Source organism: Oncorhynchus nerka, linkage group LG3, assembly GCF_034236695.1.
Source record: "Oncorhynchus nerka isolate Pitt River linkage group LG3, Oner_Uvic_2.0, whole genome shotgun sequence".
NCBI lineage: Eukaryota > Metazoa > Chordata > Actinopteri > Salmoniformes > Salmonidae > Oncorhynchus > Oncorhynchus nerka.
In genome coordinates, this window is record NC_088398.1 from 70771678 (window position 1) to 70780337 (window position 8660).

The 8660-nt window shown below is 43.0% G+C and overlaps 1 long non-coding RNA gene across 1 annotated transcript; it reads left to right on the forward strand.

Moving 5' to 3' along the window:
• Window positions 1-2356: 2356 nt before the first annotated feature.
• Window positions 2357-8660, forward strand: LOC135568242 (uncharacterized). Its single transcript, XR_010462561.1, has 2 exons — window positions 2357-4655; window positions 8028-8660. It is a non-coding gene; the product is annotated as an uncharacterized LOC135568242 (long non-coding RNA).

The window sequence follows — 8660 nt, forward strand, 5'->3', positions numbered from 1 at the left end:
AACAGGTAGTACAGGAGGGGACTAGGCACCGGCCCTGAGGGGCCCCCGTGCTGAAAGGTCAGCATGGCGGATGTGTTGTTGCCTACCCTGACCACCTGGGGGCGGCCGATAGGAAGTCCAGGATCCAGTTACAGATGGAGGTGTTTAATCCCAGGGTCCTTAGCTTAGTGATGAACTTAGAGAGCATTATGGTGTTGAACGTTGAGCTTTACTCAGTGAACAGCGTTCTCACGTAGTTGTTCCTTTTGTCCAGGTAGGAAAGGGCAGTGTGGAGTGCAATAGAGATTGTGTCATCTGTGGATCTGTTTGGACGGTATGCCAATTAGAATGGGTTGAGGGTGTTTGGGTTGATGGTGTTGATGTGAGCCATGACCAGTCTTTCAAAGAATTTCATAGGTACAGAAGTGAGTGCTACAGGGCGATAGTCGTTTAGACAGGTTACCTTAGTTTTCTTGGGAACATGGACTAGAGTGGTCTGCTTGAAACATGTAGTTATTACAGATTGGGTCAGGGAGAGGCTGAAAATGTCAGTGAAGACACTTACCAGCTGGTCAGTGCATGCTTGGAGTACAAGTCCTGGTAATCCGCCTTGTGAATGTTAACCTATTTGAAGGTCTTACTCACATGGAGAGCGTGATTACATAGTCATCTGGAAAAGCTGGTGCTCTCATGCATGGTTCAGTGTTGCTTTCCTCAAAGCGAGCATTGAAGGTGTTTAGCTTGCCTGAGAGGCTTGCGTCACTGGACAGCTCTCGTCTGGGTTTCCCTTTGTAATCCGTGATAGTTTGCAAGCCATGCCACATCTGACGAGCGTCAGAACCAGTGTAGTAGGATTCGATCTTGGTGCTGTATTATCACTTTTCCTGTTTGATGGTTCATCAGAGGGCCATGGCTGCCACCCTGTCATGGCTAAGTTGTGGATGGCTGGATAAGGGACCGGTAGGACAACCAGGTTTACAAACTGTACGATGGATGACTGGACCGAGGGAGGGTTGGTCAGACGGAGGTAGAGAAACCAAAACATCATGATCTTATATGCACACTAGGCCATGTCAGGGCATCAAGCCAAACCTTGCTTTGTGTGTGTGTGCCGACATGTATTATGCATGTTTGCATGAGACACTGCAAGAGTGTTGTGAACTCCCCTGTTGCCAACATCAATTTTCCCTTTGTGGTGCGATGTCGTCCTGTGTCTGTTTGCAGTGTGAAGGAAGCCATCCTCAGAGTCACTTGAGGAAAAAGCAACCCTCAAAACCAAGTACTTGTCCAATGAGAAGCAGCTGAGTGTTACAGCCAGCCAGGCCATACACGCAAGTCTTCTAACATGAAATCAAATTACATCAGAGGCTAAATCAGCCTCCCCAGCGTGGCCAACTGTGTGCTGGGTCGTCCCACTGTGCCTGAACTGCTCTTCTGCCACCACCACACTGTTGCTGTTGTTCTCTCTCACTCTCACTCACTCACGAACTCACTAACACCCATCAAGGGAAGGAGGCAGGGCAGAGCCTCCCCCCACCCCTCCCCGTATGTTCCAAACGTCCGCTAGTGAAGAGATGCATTATGATGTGATTTCATTTAGTGCCCCTGCGAGGGAAAAAATAAACCCTGTGGATAACAGAACAGTGTGAGTAGCATGGTTCATTTGTGTGGTGACATGTGACTCTTGTTTTCGTGAGTCATAAGGATCTCTCCCTCCTTAATGCAAGGCAGTGTGTGCACTGTGTGCTCATGTGACAGTGACACAATGCAGAACAAACTGTGTAGTATTCCGGGGGATGGCTTGGGCAAGGCTACTGTGTACAGCTGGTAGTAAAGGGAGACCCATAGGCCTACTCCTCACACTATCTCCTAGATTTATGTCATGAAGCTAAGAAGTAAACGGCATCTTCTTGTCCACCTGGTGAATTTGTTTCGCTCGCACACTCCCTCTTATTCTCGGACTTTTCTCCTCTTCTTTTTCACTTTGTGAGAAACACAGCATTTAACTGAAGTGTATTGATCCTGTAGATAGCTGGTAAGTTGTGTGCATGTGTTGTCTTGTGGGTAAACTTAGGCTAGCATCAGAGTTTTCCCTCCAGGCCATAGGGGTGTTTTAGCTGGGTCATCCCTGACTCTCCACACGCCTGTTTAACAACATGGAGCTCCTCCTAACAGGCTTCCTGTCCAAACCAGTTTATCTGTAAACAAGCATTTTTTCCCCTTCCAGTCTCATTGTCCACACTGTACCAGCAGGCATGTACACAATGAATTCTCTCTCTCTCTCTCTCTCTCTCTCTCTCTCTCTCTCTCTCTCTCTCTCTCTCTCTCTCTCTCTCTCTCTCTCTCTCTCTCTCTCTCTCTCTCTCTCTCTCTCAAAGTGTACTGCCTTTTACTGAGAACTCAAACACTTGTTTGATAATCAGATTAAGTTTTTTTATTACTTTATTTAACCTTTATTTAACTAGGCAAGTGAGTTAAGAACAAATTCGTATTTACAATGACGGCCTACTTGTAAAGCCCCCCTGGCCAAACCCAGACGACGCTGGGCCAATTGTGCGCCGCCCTTTGGGACTGCCGATCACGGCCAGTTGTGATACTGCCCAAGATCGAACCCGGGTCTGTAGTGACACCTCTAGCACTGCGATGCAGTGCCTTAGACCGCTGCACCACTCGGGACCCTGTGTGGGAGAATGGTGATACAATAGGTGTGTGTTAGGATGAAATGGCTGTCTGTGTGTATCTTGTCCGAGGTGCACACAGCCAGGAGGTGATAACAGGCTGCTTATTGACAGGTTGTTCAGCCCAACCGTGTCCTGGCCTGGCCTGTCTGTACACAGCTGTGCATAGTCTCAGGCCCTGTTTTATTGAATTTCGGTGTATAGCACAAACCAAACAGCCACCCTATGCATAGGCTATGCCTACAATTCCGCATAAAGTTATATAATAGGCCTCTCACACATCTCTTATTATCAGGCTATCATACAATGTAAGATAATTATGAATCTAAACTAATTTGGCATTGGCGGCTATAGGCAGGTTGCAAGAGAATGGATCCCACAAAGTCACTCAGTTAGTCTCGGCTGGGCTATTCAAGGCTATAGACTAAACTCGCAAGTTGCCATGGCTGGCAGAAATGAAGCGGGAGTGACGGAGAGGCGCCTGCCGATCTCCTCCAAACCCCACGTTGTGCCGCACTTCATCACCATTGGGGTGAGCGAGCGCTGTGTTGCTGTTATGCTGGTGGGTACACACCTCTTTTAAGTCTGTTGTCCATAATTTACATCTATGCGTGGCACAGACTATACTCTCCTCCCCAATAATTTAGTCTGGCAGTTGCAGTCTGATTTGTCTTTAATTCAAAGGAAGGTTCGAAAAGAAGTCTGACATTCTTAGTAAATGTTGCCTACTTCAAATCAATTGCATAAGCAAAAAAACATCTGGTCTGGATCGGTTGAAAGGTTTGAAAGTAGCCTGAGTCTACATCCCGGTGCGTGAGTAAGGAAAGTATCACCAGTTCGCCTTGTCAGGGTGAATTTCGTAGGCTACCGTGCTCTTTTGCTGTTGACGTTCAACCAGGAAAATACCTGTTTTTTATCTGAATTCTTATCTTTCAACCACCTCTTCTTTATTTAAGTAATACTTCGGAGTTTAAATGGAACATTGGTGTTTAGCCTGAGTGTGGAAATAGGACTATATAGGCTATTATACGTTTTACGTTTTAATATGGGCTGTATACTTTTTTTCAGGTCCTAAAGCGTTAACTCCCCCCCCCCCCCCTCCGTTGGCCATTGAAGAGAACGCTGCGTGGGCTGCTAGATCATTTGAGAGTGCATTTTTCTCCTCCAATCCGCTATACAGAGCACACTCCCCATATGCCCAATGGGGAGAAGGGGTGGCTCTAACGAATTTGAATGAAGAGGGTAGCTTTCGGCGCCATTTTCGAGTGAGCTGCGATTGCTTCAACAGCTGAGAGGAGAGGCTGCAGTGAGTAGGCAAGACGAGCTCTGGAGCTGTCGCAAGAGACGGACATTATTTTCGGAGACTCGTAAAATTATATACAAAAATTATCCCTAAAAATAACGCCGATGGATAAAGAAAATGGATAGAAGGCCAAGACTACTTCGTATCAGGACTGGGGGAAACGTTAGATAGTTAGCCAGCTACTGTAACGTTAGCATTACTAGCGATAAGAAATTGGTGTCTGACTTGGCGTCTGTTGAAATGTAACGTTTATAAATGCATTTACGACAAAATAAGTGGACCTCTCTAAAAAAAGAAGCAAACATTTTAGAAAAAATATTTCAGGGTCGATTGAGTGGAGAATGACCGGTAGAATTTAGATTTTTTTTTGCGTTTTAGTCCTATTTTAGAGCGTTCCGTTTGAGCGGGAGGTGGAAAAGCGGGAGGCGCTGGAGTGAAGAGCCAGTCGGCACCGCTGTCAACAACATGCACTGCGAGATGAATCTTCATATCGTTGGCTACCTCTTGAAAACGCCGCAAAGATTTTTCTGTAAACCCGAGGACACCTTTTCATGTTTGATTTATTCATTTTTTTTTTAATGTTTTTTTTTTAAAGGAATTTTAAAAGTCTTACTTGTTTCACGATTTTATCACGTTTCTAGCTAAGTTAACATTGGTGGATTCGCTTGATTGAAAACGTTATACAACGTTTTATGGTAAGTGTCCATTGATTGCTGTTTTAACTAACAAGAGAACGTTTGTTAGTCAACTAACAAATCGACAATTCCAGCAGTTTGGCATACGATGTCTACAGTATTTGCTCAATGATTGTCATGTTTGTTTTTACCATCCCGATGCAATTTGCCTTTATGAGTAACTAGCTGCGTCGTGTAACGTTTTAGGTAGTCTGATTTTGCCTGCCGGAACAGTTGCCACGTTTTGCTATCATTCTTTTGATTCATCGTGACTTATTAGCCTACATTTTTTGTTGTTGCATTGGACATAATATCAGCTGTAGTTATCGTGTTTTGCCTTTGATTGAGAGGGCGTGTTTGCTCAGTCAGGCGAGTGTCACATTGTAACGACTGTGATTACAACATAGTGTGCAATTTTTTTTATACCAAACTCTTGGCTACTGTATCCTGTACGTGAGCACACGATAATCAAATTGCACATTGTACGAGCAGTGTCAGGGCTGCTTGATTGTGATACAATGTTTCAATATTGACTGACTGATACCAGGTAGTCAGAATATGATTTGCATTGAATAGTAAGTATGCTATAATGTAACGTTTGCTACCGGAATGAGTCCTTTTCTGCAGTTTAAACTGCTAGTTCAAGAACTTGTGGGATTTATTCTTTGGATGAGGAGGCGGCTTGCTGGCACGAGTAAAATGCAGTAAAGTAGCCTCTCATACGAGTCCTACTTGTTTTGCCCCGTCTTTCAGCCTACTGAAATCGTGGCGGTGAGTAGAACATGCATGTATCTCTCTCGCATATCTCAAACTACAAAAAAATGGTAGTCCTACTCAACATGGAAATTATATTATTTTCCCACAATATATATTATATATATATGACTACACTCGTTCTTTTAATCCTGCCTCACCATTGCCTTTAGCTACTACACTGCTCATACAGAATAACCCACTGTTCTTTCAGTTGTTTCTTTTTATCCTGATCTCCTTTCCACCTAACAATTTATATTTTTGCCAAACAATCTGAGGGGAAAAAAAGAACAATGAACACCACTTTGATACAGCTACGACTTTTCTTCGATAGAGCTATGACTTTATTGTAGCGGTAAGAAGAATTAAGCAGCAGGTTATGATAATTAACGTAGCAGGTTAGGAGAATTAGGTTAAGTTTAGGAAAAGGGTGAGGGTTAGTGAAAATGCTCTCCTAACCTGCTTACAAAAAGTCACTTGTAGCGAAGTGACTACTCAGCACTTCCCCCTTAGTCGCGCTGCAGTGGGGGTCAATTGTCCCGACTGTCAATTATCATAATTGATGTAAATGTTTCTTCTCCTGTCATGTGATGTCAAGCGGTCCCAGGCGCTTTGAATTGAGGCACACAAAAAAAGGCTCCTCTAGATGTTATTGTGTGTGTGTGGGGGGGGGTGGTGTATTAATCTTTTTAAAACACAGGATTCTCAAGAGTTGAGGCTTTACTAATGTAATTAATTAATTATTTAAAGTTGAATATGACACTTTTCCCATTCATTTGTCTCAATGATTTTTCCTGTCAGAAACAATATATTGATTACTTAGGGGTATGCTAAAGTTTTTACAAGTCTAAACTGTACATGTCCTCTACAGTACAACCAAAGATGTACTCGCTGCTGTTTAATCCAGGGAGTGTATTACTGATACAGCAAAATCTCAGTTATACTTGAAGCTAAAACAATAGGCCGCCCGTGTAGTTAGTCAGTTAAAGCATATAGGAGTTTCTTCTTTTTTTTAACCCAGAGACGGGAGACTGGAGTAGTTCTGATGGCATTTTGTTCCTGTGACCTCTGCTGAACCCAGCATGAGGGAAAATCCCTCTGAAAACCACATTGTGGAGGTGGTGATGCATGAGGCTTTTTTTTCTTCAATTGTTTTTTAAGACAAAACTTCATATGATCAAGATTCCACATTGTCATTCCAAAGGAAAATGTCATTTTGAAGAGAAGTGTTAGGTTTGTATGAGTGTTTGGACATGGTCATGCCCCATGTGAAATGTACTTGACTGTTTTTTAGTAATAGCATGTGAACCCCCCCCCCTTGTGATTATTGGGTTGTTTGTGTTTACTTAAACTGGTAATTGCAGACTGGTGTCTAAGAAACCCTCCAATGCAATATAAGTCAGTGTAGTTGTGAGCAAGACATGCAGCACATATAATGCTCACATCCTACAGTAGTTTTGTATCATACATTTCCTCAAGTGATCCTAATGTTTGCACAGCAGCATTTGCAGGAAGTAGATTGAAATTAGCATAGGCTAAATTATGTTGCCGATAAATGTAATGACTATTCTTGGATGTGTGAAATATTAGTGCTAGCTCTCTCATTGTTTAAAAAAAAAAGGAAATGGATCTGCTTTATTATTAGTCAGTTGAGTAGGCTGGTAGTGAAACACGGAGTGTTTGTGCAGTTCTAGAACATTAGTATGACATTCTGTGACTCATCATTCTGTGTTCTGAGGCCCCGCTGGCAAAATGGGCTCCCACCCCCATTTCCTGGTGGAGTTGTGCCTCCTCTCTGCTCACAAGTGTGGTAGCTGGTCTATAGAGAACCACCCCATACAGTACAAACTCTGTAGTATTCAAATTCACCATGATGTGAGCAGGTTTTTACAGGTTTTGTTGGTTATTTTCCAGGGCTCTGTCATGGTGTACTTCCACAACTGCAGTATCACGGGCAGGCCAGAAAGAGGCTATCATGGTGCCTCCCTCATAAAACAGGATACTACTTTACACGTCCTGATAATTTTTACTTTTTAACCAGTTCAGAGCAGAATCCATGTTTTGTTTTTATTATTTTGGGAGTGTGACTGGTATTATGTAAAGTGTATGGCTATTGTTGATGTCAGATAAGTGCTTATCATTGGAAGCATGTTTTTAACTAGTCAGTTAAGAACAAATTCTTATTACCAATGGCTGCCTAACAAAAGGCCTTCTGCGGGGACGGGGGCTGGGATTAAAAATATAGGACAAAACGCACATCACGACGAGACACCAATACATAAAGAGATGCAGACCGGTATGTTATGTACACACTGACTCACACATATTAAGTTGCTTGTGTCATGCATGCATCACCCCCTACTTAAAACAATGTCTCAGGTTGGTGTGCTGAGCAATTGTATTGAAGTCCTAATATTTTTATACTGGTGAAGTGATAATGCCATTTGTATATCATTGAGGGTTTTGTAAAGCTTTGCACAAGTTAGTGCAGTTCATATTTTCTGTGTGTACTGAACAAAAATATAAATGCAACAATTTTCAAAGATTTTACTAAGTTTCAGGCTGTGCCGATCGGCCCAGCCGATCAGAATGAGTTTTTCCCAACAAAAAGGGTTTATTACAGACAGAAATACTCCTCAGTTTCATCAGGTGCCTGGTGTCAGACGATCCCACAGGTGAAGAAGCCGGATGTGGAGATCCTGGGCTGGCGTGGTTACATCTTGTCTGAGGTTGTGAGGCCAGTTGGAAGTAATGACAAATTCTCTCAAGCAACATTGGAGGTGGCTTGTGGTAGAGAAATTATCTGGCAACAGTTCTGGTGGACATTCCTGCAGTCAGCATGCCAATTGTACGCTCCCTCAACTTGAGACTCCTGTGACATTTTTTGTGGGGCAAAACTGCACATTTTAGAGGCCTTTGGTCCCCCGCACAAGGTGCACCTGTGTAATGATCATGTTTTAATCAGCTTCTTGATATGCCACACCTATCAGGCGGATGGATTGTCTTGGCAAAGGAGAAATGCTCACTAACCGGGATGTAAACAAATCTGTGGACTTTACATGTTGCCTTTTATAATTTTTGGTCAGTGTATATATTCTACTAAAAGGTAGAATACAGCTCAGTCTGTATGGACAACCTGTGTTGCGGTCACTATAGCTGACATTCTATGGCTTTGCTGTGCGAAATGTAGTGGGATAGTTTACTAGATGTGTAAATGTGATATTTAAGGTATTAATGTAGCCATTAATTAAAATAAATCACTCATTACATTAA